The sequence below is a fragment of the Haliotis rubra genome, unplaced genomic scaffold (genome assembly GCF_003918875.1).
Source record: "Haliotis rubra isolate DU_JTF1 unplaced genomic scaffold, ASM391887v1 Scf374, whole genome shotgun sequence".
Lineage (NCBI taxonomy): Eukaryota > Metazoa > Mollusca > Gastropoda > Lepetellida > Haliotidae > Haliotis > Haliotis rubra.
Window position 1 is genome coordinate 707,513 of NW_025767051.1, and position 11,686 is coordinate 719,198.

The window sequence follows — 11,686 nt, forward strand, 5'->3', positions numbered from 1 at the left end:
CATCGATACATCGGTAAATCGATACTCGATGATGTGTGGATGTAGACGTATGTGATGATGGCGTGTTGATGTAGGCGTGTGTGATGATGGCGTGTTGATGTAGGCGTGTGTGTAATGAAGACGTCGTCGTTGTTCCAGCTCCGGCAGGTCATGTTAAAGTCTCCCCCGAAGATAGGTGAAGCTGTAGAAGTTGTGTTTACACCCCGGAAACCATGGTGAGTTCATTGGTTGAGTATATAAATTGTACAACCTTTATATTTATTATACATTAATAGTTTTGAGAATGTTTATTGGTCATATAATTGCATTTGCGTGACTTTTAAACCATATATATATATATAAAAATAGATTGGTACCAGCACTCGTAAGGATAAGTAAACCAAAATGGCGGACGCCGCTGCAGACGCTTTTTCTCGAGTCCCAAACTTTGAAGCAAAGTTTTCAATTTGGTAACATTTTCAATTGATCTCTTGTACAATCACATCTGAGTCCTGACATTGGCCAGTGGCATTGTTTCAAAAGAAAGGAAACAGTAATTTCATTACCTTAACCCATGTGTTACACTTTCACAATATATTGCAATACATATTGCAATACGCCAACACATATCACAAAATATCGCAATACGAAAATTGTGGCAATACCCAACCCTAATCGATGCTCATCCTTTTGAGTACTGGATTGTTTCTTCCAGGATCGATTATTTACAGACCGCCGCAATATTGCTGGAATATTGCTGATGGCGGCGTTAAACTTCAAATAAACAAAACATGCAACATTTAGAGCTATTATGATTTCGTTTATATACCTCTGATTTTCCAACACTGTGTTAATCTCCATTCTACTGTTATTAAGAGTTTTCAATAACGATACTGTGTTGGAAAATCAGAGGTATTTAAGGTGATTGCATACCGCTGACTGACTTTACTTAACCAATCAGGACCAGTATTTACTGACGTCATGGTAGAATTCTTCATGCACACCTTTTCCTACATTAAATGCCAAGTCCCTAAATAATGTCTAATCATGGTATGGTTAGAACGATGACCCTCAGACATTACTGTCCCCCTTACAGGTCCCGCCTGTCGCTGAGTGCCAGTTCCTTAGAACAGGACGTTGTTGCTATGGTAATAAAGTTCACCGAAGACCGCGTCATGCTCTTCAGTGGAGGAACCTCGGAAGATGCGGATGTCCCTGGTTTTCCTTTCCAAGACGGAAGAGGAGCTAAAGTGCTCTACACGTTCTACTCGGAGTATATAGATGTAGGTGTCATATATGTGGGCCGGGCGGTGGGGTAGAACTGTCTCGGGTTTGATTCCCACGTGGGTAGAGACCATTGGTTATTGGACATTTCTGGTGTGTCCCAACCCAGGGGTGGAAATAACTTTAAAATTGATAGTGTACTCCGGTACAGTGGCACATGTAAAGTCACTTGCCCTGATAATTTTTCCACTATACCGACCGTTTTCTTGCTGATTTTTTAAATAAACAACATAATTACCATTGGACTGACTGACTGAGTGAGTTTGGTTTTACGCCGCTTTTAGCAATATTCCAGCAACATCACGGCGGGGGACACCAGAAATGGGCTTCACACATTGTACCCATGTGGGGATTCGAAAATTACCATTGGAAAGTCAACTGGACACCCGTACAGTGTGATATACAAATTTGCTTGCCCGACAGAAAAAAACACTTGACTCGGACGTCGGGCAATGGGTTATTTCCATCCCTGCAACCGTGGTATCGACTTATGCTGAAGATAATAATGATAATGCTAAACATGGGGTTGAGTTTAGGGTTTACCGTCGTGTTCAAGATAACGTATTTAGCGACATGTGTGCAAGGGTGTGTGTGTTAGTTTTTGTTAGTTTGTGTGTGCTTGCGTGTGTGTGTTTGGAAGCTTGCACATACCACACTCAGACACAGTATACTGCCTGCGAACCCAGGAGTTATTGCTTATTACCCTTCCAGCTGAGCGGACCGCCTCCGTGGTGTAGTGGTTAGAACGTCCGCCCGGAGAGCGGAAGGTCGCGGGTTCGATCCCCGACCGCGTCATACCAAAAGACGTTAAAATATGGTACTTGTTGGTCCCTGCCTGGCGCTCGGCATTAATGGGTAAAACAAGGACTGGTCGGCTCGGAGTCAGTATAATGTGTCTGAGTGGGGTATTCATGCTTCACTGCGGCATGGTATCTCAGTGGGCTAGCACTATAAAACCAGCTTCAGTCTGGGCTAGTACAAGCAGCCGCACATACACATACACATACATGCACGTCGTCATATGAGCGAAATATTCTCAAGCACGACGTTAAAACCCAAATTCACCTCACCTCACCTCACCTCACCTCCACCTCCAGCTGAGCCCCAGGCAGGGTAACAACAAGTACCATCTTTTATCGTAGCTTTAAACAACAAATAAACAAATTCAATCAGCAAATGCTATAACCAAAAATATGTACCAGGCAACTATAACTATATTGAATGGTCATGCTCGTTGTCCTGACTGTTTGCGTGTTAGCCTACCACGATGGTGTATTTCGGTGCTCATTCTGTCAACCACTTGTTTGTCGGTTCCAGATTTCTGTGGATGGTCGTTCAGTGTACGCCTATCCCTTCCTGTTCCCTGTCGACGTGATAGACACTGTATTCAGCACCGGTGCCACCCGTGTGTCCGTCCTGCCATCCAGCAGCATGGGAACAACCTGGCGTAAGTACACAATCAAGTCTGACCAAGTCTGTTTAACCAGTGTGGATCGGGCTTGTGATTAATCTTCAGCAACCCATGCTTGTCGTAAGAGGCTACTAACGGGATCTGGTGGTCAAGGTCGATGACTTGGTTGACACATGTCGTATCTCGACTTTGTAGATCGATGCTCATAATGTCAATCACTGGATTGTCTGGTCCAGACTCGGTTATTAACAGACCACCGCCATATAGCTGGGATATTGCTGAGTGCGGCGTAAAACAAACAACCAAACAATCAAACAAGTGAGTTTAGTTTAAATGTCTCTCTGGGCTGTATTTCGGTTATGATAGAATATGTGATTTCAAATGGGAATTAAAGTCACGTAAGTAATTGGGATACGATGACATGTGTCAACCAAGTCAGCGAGCCTGACCACCCGATCCCGTCTGTCGCCTCTTACGACAAACGTGGGTTACTGAAGATCATTCCCGACCGCGTCATACAAAAAGACGTTAAAATATGGTACTTGTTGGTCCCTGCCTGGTGCTCGGCATTAATGGGTAAAACAAGGACTGGTCGGCTCGGAGTCAGTATAATGTGTCTGAGTTGGGTATTCATGCTTCACTGCGGCATGGTATCTCAGTGGGCTAGCACTATAACACCAGCATTAGTCTGGGCTAGTACAAGCAGCCGCACATACACATGCACAAGCATGCACGTCGTCATATGAGCGAAATATTCTCAAGCACGACGTAAAACCAAATTTCACCTCACCTCACTGAAGATCAATTCTTACCTGGATTTCCGACATGGATAAAATTTGTGAAGCCAATATCTGGTGTCACCCGCCGTTATATTGCTACAATATAGCAAAAAGCAGCGTAAAACTATACTTACTCACCATAGCACATCCATGTCCGCAAGCGTATGTGCATATGGTCTGATGTTCGTTCTTCATAGCGCTACCCCATTGATTGCCATGACACAGTGTAACCCGGATGTCGCACTCATAGTAGTGGTGTTCCGATTAATTGAAATTGAAACGACCAAGCAATCTATCACATTTTCTCAGAATCGAACACAAACGATTTTGGAACTACTGTTTTTTAGTCTTTGAAACTCTTGTCGATGGAACATATATATTCGAAGTTGTCAGGGCCTGAAAATGTGTTTAATTCTTAGAAAACTCACTTCAATAACTGAAATGTCATGACTTAATAATAGTTGAAGACTCTGAGTAGTTTTTGTTCATGATACATTAGTCATCACTTTAAAGTAGCAAACTGCATCATGTTATACATATCTGCAATAACAACCTGAATAGAAAAATCTGAGAAATGACGATAACCAATTTCTTTCGATGATTTCTCGTTGGTAATGAAGCAATCATCAATTGTGAGATTTCAACCAATTCCCAACACTAACTCATAGTCCACTTACTCCGAGCGGACTGTCCTTGATTATCTCCCCTAATGCCAGACAGGGGAACATTAACTGCCATCTTCAGGCATGCCACGCTCCCAGTTAGACAGCCCAGAGTATACTGATGACATAACATGGTTGGAGATTGAACTGAACACAAAACAAAAATTACAAATCAAGATAATGTGGAATCCTTGCATAACGAAGAGTTGCATCATTGGACCAGTTTACAATTTTCGATGTTACCATGGCGACGTTTTCGTGCTTTTTTCAGGGCCGTTGTCGACGAGTCTTTCATTAAACAAGCCTGCAATGGGTAGCACGAGCTATGCTGATTCCACCCCAGCTAACGTAGTTGATGGCAACAAAGCAATGGACTGGGATTCGAAATCGTGCTGGTCTGCAAACAATGGTGACCTTGACCCTTGGTGGACAGTTGACCTTGGCAGCTTCTACAAAGTGACACAAGTTGAAATAACCAGCACTGGTGGATGCGGGAGTATTTGTGGTAAGTATCTATTAATACTGGTAGACTATGATATAAGAGCTTTATGATAGCGAAAACAAATAATTTTAAATGTTCATGGCAGCCAATATAGTTAATATAATGTGGAATATTCAGTGTGCTATTTTTCTCACATAAACGTTTACAACTGAAAACAGGTAATCAAGGTTAGTTTGAACCAAGAATGGCGATAGCTTCAACATGATAAAATTCATCGGTCAGTGGGTTAAACGTAGCGTTCTCCGGTTAAATCATAGCATGTCCGTAAATGTGTGAGTGAGTGAGTTTAATTTCACGCCGCACCCAGCAATATTCCAGCTATATGGCCTCGGTCTGTAAATAATCGAGTCTGGACCAGTCAATCCAGTGATCAACAGCGTGTGCATCGATTTGCGTAATTGGGAACCGATGACATGTGTCAATCAAGTCAGCGAGCCTGATCACCCGATTCCGTTAGTCGCCTTTTACGACAGGCATGGGTTACTGAAGATCAATCCTACCCCGGATCTTAACGGGTCCGTAACGCACCAGCAAAGGTACGGTTCTGACAAACCTCGTAACGGGATGTGAACCGACTATCAAGGGGTTCTGCTGTGTCAAGGGGACGCAACTCTGTACAACTAAATGCTGCTCCACAGACGGCTGGTCATCGGCGCCATCATGAATCCTTGATGTCATCCATTACTGACTATTTGTTTACAGACAAAAGACTGCACGACTTTAAGGTGGAATTATTCAACAAACAACCGCTAGCAAGTGACAAGGGTGAATTGTGTCTGCAACATGACCTCGTGTTCCTTCCTGGGACGACGAAGACCCTGGCGTGCACGACGAAGGCTGTAGGAAGGTACCTCCGGATCAGTTCACCTGGGCGGTCCAACCCTGGGGACCTCTTCACTCTGTGTGAAGTCCAGGTGTTCGGAGAAGAGTTCACTAGGAAGGTAGGTGAAGGATGCAAATGCATTCTCCATACTCTGCTCTCACAGAAAGGCTTGTTCGGTTGGTATTGTATTGCTTGGATTAGGTCTTGTTGGGTCGTGATGGTTGGGACGAGCTAGTCGGATGAGGCAGCGGACGGGTTTGGATTGGTAACGTTGAGAATGGTTAGAAGTGCTGTATCGATGCATCGAACTATCGATGGGTTGCAATTGTTAAATCTCCTATTACAATTAATCGATGGAAGAAACGAAAGACTATCGATGCATCGATAGTATGTCTGACTATCGATAGTTTAGTAATTGACTTCTGTTGATAAATGCGCAGCGCAAAAAACAGGAAGTACCAGATTCGTTTACTTTGATTTAGAGTTATCTGCTCTTGTTACTTCTTAACCAAACATGGCACCAAACATGGCGGCAAAGACGGCATGCGACTCGGAGTTTGAGTAAACAATAAGTTTATGTTTTAACTGTTTACTTGATCTGGGTTTCAAGTTTCTTGTCAGTTATTAAACGACACTGAAACTTGTTTTATTTTTTTCATATAAACTTTACGTTCATTTGGGAAATGACTTCAAATGAGACAATTCAAAGAGACAAACCTATCGCAGTATTGTGTTGCAATAGACTATCGCTATCGCAATAGTTGTAAGGGTAAGGGGTGGGGGGGTCAAGGCGCGTCAATTTCAGGCCTGCGTGCATTGACACACAGTGTCTCGCATTGGCCAGCTTTGATCACGAAATTTGATTCGCGACTTCTACCTTGTCGTGAAGCGGGCGGGACTTGTGTATTGTCACGACTTGTTCACGTGGTGATGGCAAGAGGAGTTACCGCTTAGTTTGCGCACGACATGAATACTTTGCGCTTGTCACGAAATCGATACGCATTGGGCACACCTACTTCACGTATTGTTGATGCACGAATCAGCGATGAACGCGCACTCGGCAGTGCGTATATAAAAATCGACAGTGAACAATCTACAAGATGCCTGCCAAGAAGAAGAAGACACCCAGAGGACGAGCAGGACCAGCAGTGGATATAGGACTTGAAGGAGAGACCGGACAAGCAACAGAGACAGAGAGAGGGATAGAGACAGAGGTCGCAGAGAGGGAGAGGGATATTTCTCCCCCTCCCACTCTTCAAGTGCTGATGTTTCTGCACCTCACAGAGAGCCCCAAGTAGAGCATCAAGAAGAGCCCCAAACACATCAGACAAAGAGGACAAGAGTTAGCAAGATCAGATCATGTGTTGCGAAATGTTCACGGTCCACATCTGTCGGCGCACATATCAGGGTCACATAGTTATCAGGTCTCTGGGTGCTGTTGCATCGTAGTAGAGCAACATCAGGAACCTGAAATTGGATTATGGAGAGATGTTACATTTGTAATAACATAAGTTTACAGATACATTATCAAGTTCATAAGAAGGAATGTAAATACAAATGTTTTACCAATCCATAAATTGCCTTTAAGACAAGATTCGAAATGCATTGTCCACCACACGACGAGCATGAGACAACCTGTAACTGTAGATAATTTCTCAGTGAATATGGGAGCGATGAGAGAAGGGTTTCATCAGCCAAGTTCTGAGTGCAAATGTGTCATCGGCTACGAAATGATTTGGCAAAGGCTTGTCATCATCAAAAGGGAGTGGTGCTGGTCCAGGCAGTTCGGCTCGGTTGTCCTCGACAGCTTCATGCAAAGTACAGTTCTTCCATGTCCCTCCATCTGAAGCACCACCCTCTGCCCCAACATCAACATACAAGAACTTGTATCCAGCATCTACATTGGCCATGAGTACAATGCTGTGGAACCCTAATTATAGTAGAATAATCCAGCGTTGGGTGGCTTCTTCATATCATCGTCCTTGCCCCCATATGGAACTAAAACCTTCAGCAACCTCCTTCCACTCCTCTTTAGTTTGGGGGCACATCAGTACTTCGTCCTTGTAGACTTCAATGGTGGCTTTGCAGACCTCTGGTAAGAACTTGCAGATTGTACTAACTTCCGATTGTACAACTCTGAGCTGTACTGTAGACTTGCATAGGAATTACCAGCTTGTGTCCCAACTCAAGCGATTCTCTCATGAATGTGGTCTTCTTCTCAAGATGAGGGGTTAACTTCTCCGCCATCTCTTGGAACAAGTCGGGGGAAATTCGCAGGTAGTGTATGTAGCCTCTTGGATCTTCCTTGTGGAGTTCTGTCAATAACTGATCATAATGTCCGTAGTGATATCTTCAAGTCAACCATTCCCTCACCCACACTGTCCTTGCTTTCCGTTTTCCAGGTGGAGTCACGTCTTTTTCTTTGGCCTGCTCTTGCTGTATTTTCTCCTGGTTTTCAAGAAGTAATAGTGCTGCACTTGCGAGATATAGACAACTGTTCTTTTCTGCAATAAGAGCTTGGTCTCTGGTGTTCAACATCTTATAGGTCCACAGCAAGTCGAGGAATGCAAGAACCTAGGGGTGATGCCTGCTATATATAGCATGGCGTCAAGCGGGACTAAGCAGGACCAAATAATACCACTACTGCTTCACGCATGCGCCAATTTATTGTGGCAATGCATACCCATGCTGGAAAATGCACGTCATGCGTACCATACCGTACACTAGATGTAAACAGTCCGCCAACAATACTTGACCTAGACGTAAATAAGTCGTCCCATTGCATGCCAATGCGCACCACCTTCGGTCACACATTGCGTGCCACCTACGTAGCTTATGCATTAACAGGACGCGAACAGTACGCAAACTAGGCCTTCAAGTTCATGCATACCATCTAAATTACACTCATTGCCACGACAAAATACGTGACAGTGCAGAGGCAAACTTTGTACAAGTGTCAAGGTGGCATTAATCGTGGACTAATCATGGTGATCTTATCAGATCTTGAGGTCAGTCGTTGCAATCATGTTGATTGTAGAACTATTTTGGACGGTTCAAAAATGTTGTACGATCAACACGATAAATTATCAATCATGATGATCACATCAGATCATATTGCATCGTAACAAAGAGCAACATATTGCATCTAATCGTGCTTCCAAATCGTGGTGATCGGAATCAGTTATGGACAAGTCAAACACCATGCTCTGTTGAGATGTGCTACGATCCCCCGTGATCTGTGACGCTCTGTCGGGTTCCATTGCTCACAGCCTGACATGAATGACCACGAGTAGTTGATACGAGTAAATGCGAGTAGATACGAATAATGACGCTTTTTCACGGACGCTCACGATCTTTTATGGGTTCTTGCACCCATATATGTACCGGAAATAAGAATTAAAATGCCTCATTTATCGATCTACACTGGAAGAGAGCACAAAGGTCACCCTGCTTTTGTTAGTAATTTTTGACGCCTTTGCCACCCAAGGGTACCAGAGGCAAGAAGGGAATGGTCACAGCTGCCCCACCTCCTGAACCTGAACTAGCCCAGCCAGAGCCTACATCCGAGGAGGAAGATGAGATCATCCCACCCAGGAAAGCCAAGAGAAGATAACAGTTACTGCCTTTACTGAACAGCAAAAGGAGGAAATCATTGCGGGGTTCAAGGATATCACCCAAAAGGAGGATATCTGGGCTGCACAGGCTGCCAAGATGAATACTACCGTGGAGCAACTTAAAATATGGTACACAAGCATGAGTAGCATGATTGGCCGGCTGACGAAACGCGCCAAGAAGAGTGGGTCAGGTGCAGATGTCATTACTGACATGAACAGCACAGAGAAGTGGGTGTGGGATATGTTCTATTTTTTTATCCCCACATTGAGATTGTGGATGCCTGAAACGTAGCCTCCTTTGCAGCAGCAGCAGCATCAAGTGCCAGTGGCACTGAACACACACCCTCCACCAACCAAAACTCAGTAGCTGCCTCTACCACCAGCAGGGTTCCAACACCATCACTCTCAACAGCCTCACCACCAGCCTTCCACACAGCCTCTGAGCCAGGGTCGGTCGGCTCCAGACGGGGCAGTGAGGATAGGGTGACCTATGGAAAACTGAGTAAACATTGCCCTCCCTAATAACAAGTGCGATTTCATTTAAGACCGCATTAAGATATACTTGGAGATATACTTACTAGAAATAGTAATATTTCTAAGAAGAGGCACCCTCGATCGTGTACCGGGAGGGTCGAAAAGATGTATTTAAATTATTGTTAGACCCATCCACACCCCACCCACACACACACATTCCCTCCCCCTCCCCCTCTAGCAACATTAGATTTCATCTGCCAATCGATCTCCCACAGAGCTAAGCTATTCAAGTCTTCTTGCACCACTAAAAATACTCTTTTTGACCCTCCCGGTACACCATATCCCTCACTTTCTCTCTTTCAGAAGAACTGCTGGTGGAATTCATGTCCAGAAGTATTGCTTCGTGTGACAGATCCAACTTTGTAAGGTATGTGGAGGAAACCCTGTCCAAGCTGCCTGGTGAGATCAGGAGAGATGCTGAGGCGAACATTATGCAGGAGCTGCACAGGGCCCAGCGGGCAGCTGAGCACAGCCAGACGCAGCCACCACCAAGGCAGGACCAGCAGACCCCCTTCCAGCAGACCCCCTCCCAGCAGGCCCTGCTGCAGCCTCAATCCTCCCAGTGGCCGCCTCGCCCTGTGGGGCCTCAGGACAGCAGCTACGTCCAGCCACAGTTCATGATGACCAGCCCATTACCACCAACTAATCAGCCTCAGCCAGGATCCTTAGGGGCAAGGGCCACCACGTTTTCTCCATATGAGCCCACATTTGCTGAGGATGATGACACGGACTTGTACCAGTCACAGAGAGACCCTCTGGACTAGCAGTAGAGATTCCTTGTGGCATTCCTCCAGACACAGAGACTCCTTAACAGCCTTTTATTCCAAGAACTTACTCTCAAGAGAACAATATGTAATGATTACAAAAAATAAAAGAAATGAAAAATAGATAATAAAATAAAACCGGAAGTTATTGATTTAGTTGACTTCATGATCTTTAATTGATGTTACACTCAATGGTATATGTAATTGAAATGAAATGTAACTGACTATTAAAGGTTGTTACAGACAGTTAACCAAGAGAAATTCAGCAAAGCAACAACATGTGGTGTCTCTATTTAGGCCAAATAAAATATATTGAATGTTGATCGGATTTCTTGGAAATGACTGATTGAATGGGTTTGTACATCGTTTTCAAAATTATTTCAGTTATATCGCAGCGAAGTTCTCTTATTCATATGCTTCATGGGTTTCACCATTACTAGTTCTTGAAATCACAAGATTTGACCTTTATTTCATAGATACTCATTTCAACACATCAACACAAAAAGACAATTGAAAACATTGTGACAAAAGGAGAATTTGCTCGTAACGAGATGTGCAACACTCAATATTTATTTCCTCAGTTTCTGCAAATTCAAAATATCAAATATCATCCTCTCCTCTCCATCCTCACGTTCCTCGTCCTATAGCCCCGCCATCCTTTCCTGCCATGCAACTGGGCCTTGTGGTGAGTTAAAGAAGGCCTTCAGGAGTTTCCTCTGATCCTTCGCATTTGCTCTAGCTGAGTGGTGAGTTGCAGGAGATTGATCCACATCTAGCCAGTCCACTTGGTCTCTCCATGCTCCTGGGATGGCATTGTGGTGTTCATCCTCATGGTCCGCCTCTTGTGCTGCAGTGCCTGGATGCCTCAGCCTCAGTAGGTTGTGAAGAAAGAGTGCCGCCTCCACTATATCCCCTTCACAGTGTTGGGCTTCTGCTCTGGAGTCCTGAGAAGACACCTGATTCTACTGGCCAGGAGCCCAAAGGCATTTCCACTACTCTCCTCCCCCTTGAGAATCTGTAGTTGGAAATTCCCTCCTTCCTGGACATCCTTATTCTGTTGTATGGCTTCGTGAGGTGGATGAAGGATGAAGAAGGGCTTGTGTTGCTGGTCATCAGGGCTTGCAGTCAGAGGGCAGGGTGGAGTGAGTCATAGGGCTTCCTCTTCCAGGCCGTTGAACAGCTCCGAGTCGCCAAATATCTGAGCATCTGAAATGTGTCCATTTCCACCAAGCTCGATCTACACAAACTTGTAATCTGCATCCGCCAGAGTTAGGAGTGGTATCGAAAAGAAGTAATTGAAGTACAGGCTGCCAGTTTGGGGTGGCTACATGATA

At 44.6% G+C, this 11,686-nt stretch overlaps 1 long non-coding RNA gene across 1 annotated transcript; it reads right to left on the minus strand.

Moving 5' to 3' along the window:
* Positions 1-322: 322 nt before the first annotated feature.
* On the minus strand, positions 323-10,351 carry LOC124286071. The gene is made up of 3 exons (XR_006900945.1): positions 10,341-10,351; positions 10,295-10,299; positions 323-406 (listed from the first exon to the last, which is right to left on the minus strand). It is a non-coding gene; the product is annotated as an uncharacterized LOC124286071 (long non-coding RNA).
* Between the last annotated feature and the right edge of the window lie 1,335 nt (positions 10,352-11,686).